The following is a 15296-nucleotide window of genomic DNA, read 5'->3' as shown; positions in this document are numbered from 1 at the left end:
ATCCTCACTGTCGTCTGGAGGTATGTATGGCTGAATGAGTCGTTTTTCCGAAATATATTCTTGCTCATCTGTTAAAGTATTATAAGATTTTACAGTCTTCAAGAATCTTTATCGGGCAATAAATCGGTAAATAATACTAAAGAGTAACAGAAAGGAAAGAGTAACTGAGGTTTTCAAAATAACACAAAATCGAAAAAAAATAGAGAAAGATGTCTGAAATAACGTTGTTATGTTTAGTATTTTTTTCGTGTTCAACTTCATATTATTTTTATTCATAAGTTGGTAACACTGAAAGCATACACTGCACGCAACAATGCTTTGCATGAGCCAATAAAAATTCCAACAAAATTCAAAGAAAAGAAGGTAAGAAACCAACCTTTCAAACTTTCCATTAGGCCTATCGAAGAAATATTTGATTCTTAGTAAAAGATGTTCGTAGTTGCTCAATGTTAATCAGAATATACAAACATATTTCGGACGATCAAATACAAAACAAAATTAGTGTGATAAGTTACAAGCACTTAAAATAAACAACAGACACATACCTTCTAGAAAAATATTTTTTCAAAGAAAAAATTCCCTGTTTTCGACTCCTCTTGCTTCAAAAACAAACAAAGCAATGCATTTCACCCTCGCAACAGAAACTGCTGGAAAACCTCTCCTTCCGAAAGAGATGCAAGTATGAGTGTTCATAACAGATGGCACGGCATAAAGGAAACCATCTGAAACAGAAGTGGAACCATCTACGGTATGACTTTCAAATTATCACACTCAACAAGGTTTGTTAATTTGGATTAACACTGCGCAATATAGGGTTAATATTCTCCACCCAAACATCTAAGAGAAGACCTCAAAAAGCCTAAAATCGATTCTTTATTTGTTTCATCGATCAGATCACTGGTCTCAGACCCAAAGTAACATTAAGGTTCCTTCAGAGGGTAGGATATAATGGGTTTCACTGCAAGTTTTTTCAATATGCAATCGGGAAAATATGAATAATGATAGGCCGGAACCTAGTGAATCCTACACAACCCTATGTAAGTTCTAGTGTGCAGCAATGACGATAATTAAATGCATATTTGATAGTCTCGTGTATTAACACACAGGAAACTTTGTTTAAAAAATCCGTAAGAACACAACTTTTTGGATTAAACTCTTTCTATCTTGCTAACGATCAAGAACAAGGTGAGAGCGTTATGGGTGTTAAGTAGATTTCTTCAGCAGGAAGCCCTCTCAAATAGTACTGTAGTGTTTATAAACTGGAAGTATAGCAATTGCTTGATTATCAATGATAAATTAATACTTATGTTTTTTACGTTTGGTATCACAACATTTTTTGATTCCCACGGGCCCACCTAAAACCGCTGTATTATCACAATGCTATATGACTCTCGTCTTATTAAAGGGAGACTTTTTTTTAAAATGGTACGCCATTGTATAATGTGAGTTAAGTAGCTATAAAAGCACTATTGCATCGTCTTAAGACCTAGGTAAACAACACAATATCTTACGGCTTCGGATTCATTGTTGATTTCCTCTACTAGCTCTAAGCCATTCAGGAATATTTGCCGATGTCCACTGCAGACTTCTAAATTTCACAGCGTTGTAAGAATTACGTAACCCGCCATAATTCGTTTAGCCTTACCGGTAACCGCCAAATGAAACACTCGATTTATTGGAGCGCTTGTTGCACTCTAAACCACTAATTAAAAACTGAACATCTCCTTGCATCCTAAAATTATTTCTTTAATCACCGCATCACTTAGAGATCGATATAATCTCCTATTAATATCTCTATTCAGAGATTGTAGAATACTATTAGAATGAAGTCAAGTGACATCCCTGCTATCGTTTTCATTTTAAGACGATTTCTGACGTAGTGGATGCATATTACAAAAAGCTTCACAACCTCGGGGATTCTTATCCTATCGCAAGTGACCCATCAACTTGTCAAGAACAATATGAGCTGCTGTACTTTTCCCATTTCTACCCGCAAGCTCACTTCGGTTGTATTGCATGCAAACTGATTCTACTCGTTCTAATGCAACTATCATGGAGGATCTCTACATCTACTGTTATTGTATTTTTATCTAAATTCAGTCTGATCTCTACAATTAGTAATACCATTATTTCCGTAGAAAGCCACAGTCGACAACCCTGTAGATAAACCTTAATCTTTTGCAATATGAAAGTAATTTTTCAAATGATTTTATTCAATTACAGCGTGTAAGTTGCTATTGAAATTTCCTAATCTCACTACGCTTGTATGTCTGGTTGAATGTAGTGCATGTTAACTGAATGCATTCTTTTAGATAACAGATAAACACCTATCTAAACATCTCCTCTTAATAGAATATTTAAATGTTTCTGTAACTTGATAACACAATGTTTTCTAAAAAAAAAAAAAAAAATGGAGTAAGGATTTATGCACATATCAGCGTGCTTTGACTTTCTTCTTACCAATGTTAACGGCTCTTAGCTGGACTCTTCAAGAAATGTACTGTAGGTATTTTGCCATGATATTCTGCTATATGCAGCGATCATCTATGCAGAATTGTAAACATGATTTGATACTTCTCTTTTTGTAAAAGAATTTACTTGGTGCTTTCGGTTTTCTACAGATGGATATGTTCGCATACCTACGAGGCCAAATGACAGTCTAGTTCAGTGTTAGATATGACTGCACTTCGTAAGCCTCAACTGCTAGCGATTAATCGGGTACAATTTGTGGTGTCGCTTTCTGCTCTTGAAAAGCTACCTTTGAGTCGATGGACAGGACATGCAAGCTCTATTCAAATCATCTGAATGAGGTAGTGTTGAATTTAATAAATAAGATTACAGAAATTCTTCTTGTTAATCAAATCCGTCTCACATATGAAGGGTGTCAAAAAGCTAATACAATTGGTGAACTAATCTGCTACAGAGGGGAAGCTTAGCAGAACTTTACTCATCGGTGAGAAAACGTTTAGACGATCGAGAAATTCAAATCTTGCAATAAGCTAAATAATAGTGTGCGATATGGCAGTCTGTAGTGCAAAATGAACCGTGATATTAGTCTCAGGATTAGTGTGATAGATACGTTGCGTTCTCAATAGAGCAGCTTGAAGTAAGTCAAGGTAGCCAAAGACGCCTCGTAATTTTTTATACACGCAAGTTAATCTTTCAGGCTAAGCGAAAGTTAATAGCAGTATCTATTACTTTCTTTGGGCATCGCGACGAGCAAGTACTCCAACACTATTACTATGCGAGAAAATTCAACGCTTCTGCTGCAAGATGTGGAAAGTGAGCCTAGGAAGTTTTATATCTTTCAGGTGTACTTAACTGATAATCTCCCAATGTCATCTAAGTATCAAAACAAATTCTGTCAATTGATAATTTTGTTGATGTCTGTGTTCTACACCTGTTCTACCAGGCCTGTAAAATTACTTTGTATCGCGAATCAGTTCTTTAAACCGCTAGCTTCATAAATTCATCGGCCGTACTTATGTCAAAGGCCAAGAGAAGCGTGCCTTTTTCTACAAGGTAATCTTGTACCCAATTACCTAAATATATGCTATTCGAGTTTCATGCCAATAAGCTGCATGTTATTCCTTTACAAGTTTACGATCATAACTGTAATATAACTGATACGGAAAATATTTAAGCTTCGTGGCGATCTGACACAAAAGCAGCTTGGTACAGTAACAAAATAAAAAGTGCTTACCAGTAAGCATTGATTGTCCTTATGTCGTATAAAACCTAGAGCAATAATTTGAAACCAACAGGGATCGACGTGTAGTACAGCTTTCATTCCTTCGTACCTCTTATATAAAAATGTACATGGTGTCTTTCCAGGTATCGCATATCGAAACAACGTTCTATATTAAGAGAGTTAAACTTTGCTTCTTTTTAGGGGTACGAAACCTAACCGGTAGTTACACAATGTTTACTGTCCTCTCAGATGGCAGAATCCATTCAGTCTTTGATCTGCTGTTGAACATCTTAACTTATAAACAATCAAACAATAAAAAAATTTATAAACGTACAATTAAATGATGCTGTAGTACGCGAATGTGATTTTTAAATGAATTGGTTTTTGATCGTTAACTTAAATAAGTCCAGCTACGGGATCATTTTTTCTTCGGGTAACAAAGCAGCTCGTGTTAAAGGGTTCCAAAATATTTAAACAGAACAATAAACCACCTTCATGTTTTATACCTTATCCATACACCTTCATTTATAGTTTCATCAAGATCGTCTTCATGTTCATTTTGTTAGGTCTATAAAACTGGGACGGTTTTACAAAATAATAATCATAAGTGATTGGATCATCATTTAAGCCGTTGTAAAAGAAATAACGGTTTTCTACAGCTGTTGTTCGTCATCATCTAAATTAGATTGTCTTCCGATCTGCCATTTGTAAATGAACTCTCTTTGCAAATGCAGACTACCTTGAATACTTCATATCGGCTCTTTTACACGCACTATGTCTCGTTCACAATCCTAGCTTGCAATCACTTTTTTTGTACAGGTAAGTACGCTTATCCGGCTGAAGCCAATGGTAGCTATGTGGATGCAGGATTTCGCATATCCTCTTTCACACACCAACCTCCATCGACTGGGTTCATATTTAGGCCATTTCCCACATTGATTTGGAGCTACTTCCGAATTGAATGGTGTACACCTGCCGTGTTAGTAGGGGAAGAAGTGGCCATATAGGAGCTTTGTAACTACTTCCTTCTTATACCTGATAGCCTTATTCTAGGAAAGACATGTTTCCTTCTCCATACAGGGAAATAAGAAATGTGTAATATTGAACATTTTGTTAGGGTTGAGATTTCAATACTAACTCCGTTGAAGACTTAGACTAACATGGACAATTGTTTTTCTTTTTGAAGGATCTTGAAGCCTTGATACTATTCTCTCCTGAGTATAGCTGAGATCTTGTCACAGCCTGTTGTATCATAAAAAAAAAAGTGAAAGCAGTCTTTTAATGACGCTAAAGTTTCTTGAAATTTAATGATTTCGTAGCATTTGCTATCGGTTCTTCTTGTATGTGGCATTAAAAGAAACAGCAACTGCACATGAAGTCTTCTACCAAGATTCTTAAAAGATCTGATTCACACCCATCAACAGCTACAGATTCCACGTTTCTAGTTTCTTCTAATACTGTTGTCCATATATAGCTACCTTTGCTTCTTCGAAAACTCTTTACATCATTCGAAACAGTTTAGTATTTATCTCCAAGATTCTCAAGGACCGTGATTAAATTCTCATAGCTTCAAAGGTAGAATTAATTTCCATCGTTCAGATATTCTCCGAAAAATATTTTTCTCTTTAGCACTTTTCCTGTCTAATTGTAATGTGTGCCCATAAAATATTAGGTAATTTATATACGTACTTAACGTAGATTTGACTGGCCATTTTTAGTCCATACCATTCCGTGTAGAAGGACTCATCCTTCTACGTGTGGGTTTTAAAATACAAGACAAGAGAGACTCTGCAATGTTCACCGCAGTGGAAATGACGTTCTTGCACATTAAGACATTATTACACAAGGAAGGTGGCATTATCTCAACCTGTCGCTCTGATGATAAGCTGATGTCCACAAAATTACTGTAGAACTTTTTTATCGTAACAGTATTTGGGAATTTTGCTAACGTTGTGTCCCATATTTTGATATTCTAGAAAAATTTGTGGCTATCGTTTATCACTTTTCGATTATCTTAAAAGTTGGTACTTTGCTCAAAAACGCCTCTATTTCTACTAAATGTGTATGTTCCCGAGCAATGTCTAGAATTGAGTTCTCAATGATCTTAAGTTGGCATGGCCATTCAGCATTTTCAGTAAAATTGTCATTGTGCACAGGATACACCATTTCCTGACTTCCTCTATCCAATCGTGCTTAGAAATTACTTATCTGCAAACCTCCTCAAAAAGTTACAAGTATGGACCGTTCAGAAATTTCTTCAGCTGTGGTACGATTTGAACACCTTTCCAGTAAAATGGTTGATCTAATGTCCTTACGCATGTGCTTTTTTCTATTTTCTTGCACTTTTTTACTGTATGCAGAAGGGTAGAATATATAGTATTTTGAGATTAAGTGGATGTAAGAGTGAAGAAATGTGATACGATATTCTTATCAAGACAATGCTACCGTGTTATAACATTAATTTTACATTCAATAACTTGGATATGGAGAATTTTCATCAACAGACATTTGAAATAAATGACCTTTTCTTTTCTATGAAATGTGTGGCACTTAGTTACTAATCAAAGCATACAATGAGATTATATGAAAAGATTATTTGATTACCTCACAGTTTCGTTGGTTTGTGATGACCAGTGTTTTTAAGTTGGTAGCGAAAACAGGACCGTCCAATGTTTTCCTCGTAACCGTCTACGGGAAGATCTCAAAAACACCTAAAATCGATTTTTTATTTTTCTCATCGACCAGATCACCGGTCTCAGACCCAAAGTAAGGGTGCTTCGGAGGTTAGAATCTAATGGGTTAGATAGCAACTTTCTTCATTATGCAATCGTGAAAATAATAATGATATACCGGAAGCTAGTTAATAACACACAACTCTGTATGTAAAGCCTAGTGAGCAGCTGTAACGGCAATAAAATGCTAATTTATCAGCCTTGAGTGTTAACCAACAGGATAATTTCATTAAATAATATATGTGTTAGAACACAACTCTCTGGATTAAACTGTATCCATCTGGCTAAAGATCAATAACAAGGTGTTTGCGTTATGGGTGCTAAGTAAATTTCTTCAGAAGGAAGCACTTTCAAATAGTATTGTTGTGGCATATAAACGTGAAGTATAGTAATTGCTTAATTATAATTTATAATTTAATACTTATATTTCTTACATATGGTATCACAAAATTTTTCAATCCCAAGGGCCCCGCAAAAACGTACGTTCCCAAAGCTATTTCATCGTGATACGCCATTGTATAATGTTCGTTAAGTAGCTCTAAAAGAGTTAGAGATTCATTCTTAAGACGTAGGTACAGAACACAAGATACTGCGGCCTCCGATTCATTGAATTTCTTTACTAGCTCTAAGCCAATTGCAATTTGGGAATACATTGTTACGTCCACTGCTGATTTCTAAATTTCACATCATTTTTAGAAAGACATAAGCCGACAATAGCACTTTGGCATTACCGGACACCTCGAAATAGATCCCTCTAATTATTGCCACGCCTGTTGCACCCTAAACCATTAATTAAAAATTTTACATCCCCGTCCATCTTCAAAATTATTTCTTTAATTACCGCATCACTTAGAGATCGATTTAATCTCTTATCATTATCTTTTCTCATACATTGTGGGACATTATTAGAATGAAGGCAAGTGACATATCTGCTAATGTTACATTTTTAAGACTATTTTTGACGTAGTGGATGCATATTACTTAAAGCTTCACAAGCTAGGGGATGATTGTTGTATCGCAAATAACCCATCAACTTGTCCATCATTTTAACGCGCTTTCTCTTTTTATACCTTCTTAGCTCACCGTGATATACAGTCTTACTCAGCTAAAGACTTCCTGCTCCGCACGTCACTGGTTTTAAACTCGAATATTTCGAATTTGCAAGTCCTATGAACAATATGTGCTGCCGTACTTTTCCTTTTTCAACCCACACTCTCTCCTCTGTTGCCCTTTAGAAGGCTTCCAGTTAAGTAATTTCTAGTTACGATTGAATGCACTATGTCAGGAAATGGTATAGAAGAAAGTTGGTGTCTCCTGTACACTATGACAACTTTAGTGAATAAGTTGAATGGCCATGCCTACTCAAGATCATTGAGAACTCACTTCTAGATTTTGCTCGGGGACCTCTACATGGGGTTATGAAGACATTTACAACCGTCGGAGAAGATGACAAAATCTAGGATCTGCGATCTTATACAACAACGTCTGGATGATAAAATCTATATGCAACATTTACTACAAAATGAAACTGCATGACAAAAACTATATTAGGAAATCTTAAAATAAGACAGTGACATTTTCCGAATGGTTAACTTTGGCTGCAGTATACGGTATCAGAAGATTACAAGAAATTAACAACACAAGGAACTTTCACAACTACTAGAAAAAGAGGCTTTTTGAGCGAAGTTCCAAGTGATATGATTATCGAATAGTGCTTAATTAAGGCCACAAATTTTTCTGGGGGATTAAGTCAACGTCAGACACAACGTTAGCAAGATTAATCCTTCATTCACAAATTCTGTTACAATAACAGAAGTTTTACAGGACTTTTGGTGGCATCAGTTTATCCTCAGGGCGACACATTAAGCTAATGCCACCTTCCTTGTGTGATAATATCTCAATGCGGAAGAATGTCAATTTGACAACGGTGAATATTGCAGAGACTCTGTTTGTTGTGTAATAAAACCCACACTTAGAAGGAAGAGCCCTTATACAAGCAATGGTGTGGACTAAAAATGGCCCGTCAAAACTACGTTAAGTGCGGATATAAATTATGTCAAGCGCTATTTTCACCTAATATTTGATGGGCATTATTACAATTAGTCATGGAACGAGCCGAAAGACAAAAATAGCTATCGCGGAATATCTCAACGATCGAAATTAATTGTGCCTTTGAAGCTATGACAATCACTCATGGTCCTTGAGAATCTTGGAGCTCAATACTGAACTGCTTCAAATGATGAAAAGAGTTTTCGAAGGAGCAGAGGTAACTGTATATTGACAACAGTAATAGGAGAAACTAGAAACGGGGTATCTGTAATTATTGATGGGTATGGTTCAGATCTTTTAAGAATCTATGTAGAAAACTTCATGAGCAGTTGCTGATTCTTAGAATACCACATACGAACAGAACCGAAAGGAAATCCTACGAAATCATTAAATTTCAAGAAACTTAGCGTCATTAAAAGTTTGCTTTGACTTTTTTTAAGATTGAACAGGCAGTGACACGACCTCAGCTATACTCAAGAGAGATTAGTTGCAAGGCTTCAAGATCCTCCAAAACAAAAAGAACTGTGCAAGTTAGTCAGAGTCTTCAACTGTGAGTTAGGAGTTGTGAGTTAGGAGTCATATCTGAACATTACACATTTCTTATTCCCCTGTATGGAGAAGGAAACATGTCCTTCCTGGTAAAAGCCTATCAGGTATAACAAGGAAGTGGTTGCAAAGCTTCAATATGGCCACTTTTTTCCCTACTAACACGACAGATGCGCACCATTCAATTCGGAAGTAGCTCCAAGTCCAGGTGGGAAATGGTCTAAACAAGAACCCAATCCATTGAGGTTGGTGTGTGAAAGAGGATATGCGAAATCCAGCATATACACAGTTACCATCGGCTCCAACCGGATAAGCTTACTTACCTGTAGATAAAAAGTGATTGCAAGGTAGGATTGTGAACGAGACACATGTAAGTGTAAAAGAGTATTCAAGGTATTCTGCATTCTGCCAACGGAGCTCTTTTACAAATGCAGATCGGAAGACAATCTAATAAAGATTATGACGAACAACAGCTGTAGAAAACCAATATATCGTTGACAACGGCTCAAATGGTGATCCGATCTATTATGATTATTACTTTGTAATACCGTCCCCACCTTATAGACCTAACAAAATAGACATGGATGAAATTTTATGATTTAAGACATGGAAGACATGGAAGACATGGAAGACGATCTTGATGATATTTAAAATGAAGTTGTTAGGACATGGTATAAAACATGGTGGTTGTTTATTGTTTTGTTTACATATTTTGGAATCCTAAAAAAAAAGAGCTGCTTTGTTAGCCGAAGACAAAATGAAACCGTAGGAGGACACTCACAAGTTAACGTGTTAAACCAATTCATTTAGATATAACAATCGCATACTACAGTACTTTTCAATTGACGTTTATAACAATTGTTTATTGTTCGATTGTTTATATGTTAAGATGTTCAACAGCAGATGATAGTCTCCAAGGATTCAACTATCTGCAAGGTCAAAACATTGGGTAACTACCGTTTAGTTTTCGAATCTCCTAAAAAGAAACAAAGTTTAACTGTCTTAATAAAGAACGATGTTTCGATATGCGGTACATGGAAAGACTGCATGTACTTTCTTATCCAAGAGGGACCATAAAAATGAAAGCTCTACTACTCGTCGATACCCGTTGGTTTCAACTTATTGCTCCAGCTTTTATACGACATAAGGACAATCATAGACATAAGGACATAGATCGAAGCTCTTATCTTTGTTTCGACTTTATTCTGGCCAATATTAACGGCTATTAGCTGGACTGTGCAACGAATGTAACCTAGGCAATTTGTCATGTTATTCCGCTATATGCAGCGATCATCTATGCAGAATTTTATAGACGATTTAGTGCTTCTTTTTTTGTAAAGTAATTTACTTGGTGATCTAGGATTGCTCTGGTCATCGGTTATGGGTATGCTCGTATACATACCAGGGCAATGGACAGTCTGCTTCAGTGTTAGAGATTAGTACACTTCGTAAGCCTTAACTACTGGCGATTAATCTGGTACATTTTGTGGACTAGCTTTCTGCTCTTTTAAAACATAGCTTTGACTCGATGGACAGAACACGCAAGCTCTATTCACGTCAGCGAGATATGGTAGTGTTGAATTTAATAAATAAGATTACAGAAATACTTGTTGCTGATCATTCCGTCTCAGAAATTAAAGGTGTCAAAAAAGCTAATACAGTTGGTGCACTAATATGCTACAGAGTGGAATCTTACCAGAACTTTACTCACCGATGAGAAAACGTTTAGAAAATCGAGAAATTCAAAACCGGGAATAGCTTAATAAGAGTGTGCGATCTGGTAGGCAGAGCCCTGCACGGGCTGAGTGCGCCTGGTTCGGCCCGGTACCCGGCCCGGCCCGACCCCTTTCAACTAATATCAAACTGGACCGGGCCCTAACCGTGCCGGGCATATTTCGGGCCGAATCGAGCCAAACCCGCCCGGGCACATAGTCCACTCGGCCCTGATACTCTGAAAAACGGATCGGAAATTAATGTTGTCAGCCTATTTGTTTTATTAATTTCTTCCACTACCTTTATTTTTGCCGTGTTTGTACGGTCTCACTGTCAGCCTATGTTAATCGTAATGTGTTTGGGAAACTGTCTCTTTATTAAAGACTGCGTTGTACTGGTAATACTATTACTATTACTACATTTACTACTACTATTACTACTTCTACTATTACTACTACGACCACTGCTAATACTGCTACAACTACTATGACCTCGCGTCAGAGTTGACATGTCTGGTGGTACCGAATTTACTTTCTAAGTACAGAATAAAATGGAGAAATGCTAGTTATTATGGCCGGTCTGCGTAGAATGTGAACCGATGCTTGATCTACGAGGGAGAACAGTGGCTCAGTAGAAAAAACACTCACATCTGGTGCTAGACGTCGTCGGATCAATCCCTACTCATGCTATGCTAGCTTTGGTGTGGACAAACATCGTGTGCGTGGGAGTATCTGGGGTGGTCCTGCTTCCTCCTACTGTTTTCTTTCCACCAATTCATCCCATCATCTTCCATATAGCCTGAGCCGTAGTTTCCTAAAGAACGGATGATAAAGTCAAGTACTTGACCTAGTAATTAGAATTTTGTACGCTACAATTGGACCACGGAAGGCAAAACCATGAACTGGCGTGCTCATATGATCAGTGCAATTTGTAGTAATGTTGAATTAGCAAGGCAAATATCGAATGGTGTTACATGTTCATGTATTGTTTATACTATGATGTTACAAATATAACAAAATATAATGATCAAAAAATCACCAAGTCGCCAGGGTCGATTAGGTGTTCCTGGAACGGTGGTTCAGTGGTTGAGCGTTCACCTCTGCTGTATGGGGTCACTGGTTTGATCCGAGCTCTCGCCAAGTGAACTTTGTGGTGTACAAACACCGTGTGGGGGATTCGCGGCGTTCTCCTGTTTCCCTCCACTTTATTTATACCACTATTTAATTTATTTCTCATCACTATCGTCCCCTTTAGGCTAGTTGGCAAAACTTGGAACCACCTACCAAGATGAATAAGCTAATGGATTGGGAAGATAGACATTCAGTCTCTGGTGAATTTGATGATGAAGTGAATAGGATGTCATCATGTGTAAGAGAACTAGATATACTCCAGTGGTGGAAGCAACAAGGACAAACATTACCAAAATTGTGTAAATTAGCGCGTCAGTTTCAGGTCATCCCTGATTCTAGAAAGTCTACTGAAAGAGTTTTGAGTACACAGGAAAAGAGAAATGCTTTAAAGCCTGAAACTGTTCACTCTGTTTTCGTGCTATTAGATGCGTACAAGGACATACAGTAAAGCGATGTTCATTTTGCACTATTGGTTTCTTAGGAAACCTTATATTTTCATTTTCTTAAAATCAACTATCCCTTCTATTATATGCGATGTTAAGGCCATCTTAAGGATCTCAAAGCGTCTTAGGGAATTTCAAAAACCAAATTAGGGAATCTCAAAATTAAGACGGTTACCTTTTCCGAACCGTAAACTTTGGCTGCTGTTAAACCTGAAAGATATAAAACTTCCTATGCTCACTTTCCACATCTTGGAGTAGAATCAATGGATTTTCTTTCTTAGTAATAGTGTTCGAGTACTTCCTTGTCTCGGTGATCAAAGAAAGTATTAGATACTGCTATTAACTTTCGATTAGCGTGAAAGTTAAACTTGCGTGTATAAAAAGATTCGGGGCGTCATTGGCAACCTTGACTCACTTCATCAAGCTGCTATATTGATAACGCTACGAATCTATCACACTAATCTTAAGGCTATAGAATCTTAAAGTCTTTCTGGCTCGCACGGTACATCTTGCACTACAGACTGCCATATCGCACACTCTTATTAAGCTTATTGGAGGATTTGAATTTCTCGATCTTCTAAACGTACTTTTGATATCTGATATCTATACATTTTTCATTCAGGAGACTTTTGAGGTTTTTTACGTTCTACAATGATATGTGTGGCTTTTGTTTTTATTTACTACTTCGCATTCCGTCAAAAGCTCTTTATTTACTTGTTACGAACCGTTCCAGGGACACTTCATCGATACTGGGGTCCCAGTGAGTTATTCCATCCTTGTTTTTTGTTATTATTATGGTAGCATCGAATTATAAAGAATACAGGAACATGTAATATGATTTGGAATCTGCCGTGCTAATTAAATATTACTACAAATTGCGCTAATATTATGAACAGGAAACTAGGTTATATTAACAAATGAAAATATCAGGTAAATGCATAATTCTGTTAGTCTTGTTGCTCTTAGTTCGTATGAAAATTCTAATAGAAATATGGCCAATGAATTATGACTATTTTGTAGAACATTCTACTTTAATATCACAGGAAATTCATCTTCCGGCTTGCTTGGTTGTGAAAAGTTATAGTGTATTGGTATACTGTGTAAAGTATGTGGACTGTCGCTGATTTCTGATAACAATCACAAACAGAAGTAAAAGGTAAATTACAGTAATAGTTTTCTCTTAATAGTTTTGTATTCAAGGGGAAACGGAAAACCTACTTTTATCTTAACATTTCCTTTCTTAAACTTTCTATTCGGGTTCACGTTCTTCCCCCTCAACATTGAAAACGGAATTATAGAATTTGTTTAGAATTTAATTGTTGTTTCCAATATATTTCAAGCATCACTTCTCGGACATAGGCCTGTGTTATGTCGATAACGTTATCGTCGATATCTATATTATTATATATCAACATTCGATATCTAAAATATATTGAAATGAATATATGATTCTACATTTTCGATATCGATATTTGGGGGGGCGACGAGATATAAGGAGTCCCTAAGACTTGATGAAGGAGCCCCCAGGATAAAGAAATTAAAGTTACTTTTTACAATCTTTATTACCAGAAATTGCAATGTAAATACATCCACTTGCAAATTTGTAATATTATATGATATAATATCTTAGACGCCAGAACATTTCTGTTCCCTGAAATAAAGAAACAAAGCATCACGTCCAAAAGCAAGTGCTATGAACTTTGAACTAGAATTTACCATAAGAAAATTTTTTATATTACTCCCTTATTTGCAGTTTACCACACTGATATATTTCTGACAAAATTGAGGTTTAGTTCATCGCCTTTCGAATATGCAACCAACCCAACCGCCGAGTTGTTTGGGTTGCCTGCTATTTTAGGAAAAGGAGAATTTCAGGTGGTAATGCACTTTAGGAGTCGTGTATACATATCACCGTTGAGTTGATACATTTATAATTATTGAAGTATGCCTTCTTTCCTTATATTTGGTTTGTGTATATTGAATAATTAGTAGAACACTGTATGGTATTAAATTTCGTATGTTGCTGGTAACCCTGTTAACAATTTGTATTTAACGTAGGAGGTGTCTGCTAGGGTAACCGGAGTGACAACAGGAATCTCTATAGAAGAATTGTTCAAGGTAAAGGTTAATCAGTAACAGTTACTTCACATTAATTAATTACTCCCCATTAGTTAACTGTAAAGACACTAACATTGTTTTAATTACAGTGTTCTTAGCATTTTCATCTTCGTGTACAACTTTGAATCATGAAGCCTAAAGTTACAAATAAATAATACTATTATAAAAGATTTTTTAACGTTGTTCCAAAACCAGTAAACATCCTTTTACATACTCAACGAACAGAATTAAACATGTTAAAATTAGCAAAAGATTGTAGTTAACTTTTATCGTATCGTAAAACAATGCAGAAAAAAAATAATAAAATGACTGTTTATATGAACCAACCCAAAACAGAACTAATAGGGAAACAAAGAAAACTTTTACGGTTTTCTACCAGTCCTAACAATGAACTATGGATTGCTCTAGATTATGTTGTTAGTGCTTTCTGGGGAACTAACGTGAAGTTAGCTCGTTTTTTTTATTCTTTTTGCCCCTAGCATCCAAACTAATGAAGCATTAATGTTCGGTTTTGGTGCTCTAAGAAGTAGTTAACGATTGCACAGGAAGAGATCATTAGTGCTTTTTAATTTGGCGGAAGTTTAACTCAGCGAAAAATTCCCAATGTTTTTCTTACGTGAGATTCGTCACTAATAATGAAGCACTAACGAAACTATTAGTGTTTTCTACGACGAGCAAAAATGTACTATCAATTGCACTATGTTTGATTGTTAGTGCTTCCTGGGGGGACTGTTTTTTTCTTCTAGTGTACTATTGTTAAGCCTATTGCAGCCCTGATGTTAAGATTCACAGCTCTAGGAAGCACTAAGAAAGCACTAACGATTGTATTAAAGATATCATTAGCAGTTTCGAATTTGTCGGGAATTTGTCCCAG

The sequence above is a fragment of the Thermobia domestica genome, chromosome 1 (assembly GCF_964235325.1).
Source record: "Thermobia domestica chromosome 1, izTheDome1.hap1.1, whole genome shotgun sequence".
NCBI lineage: Eukaryota > Metazoa > Arthropoda > Insecta > Zygentoma > Lepismatidae > Thermobia > Thermobia domestica.
The sequence above is the reverse complement of the archived record's forward strand: the minus strand, read 5'-3'. Positions refer to the sequence as shown.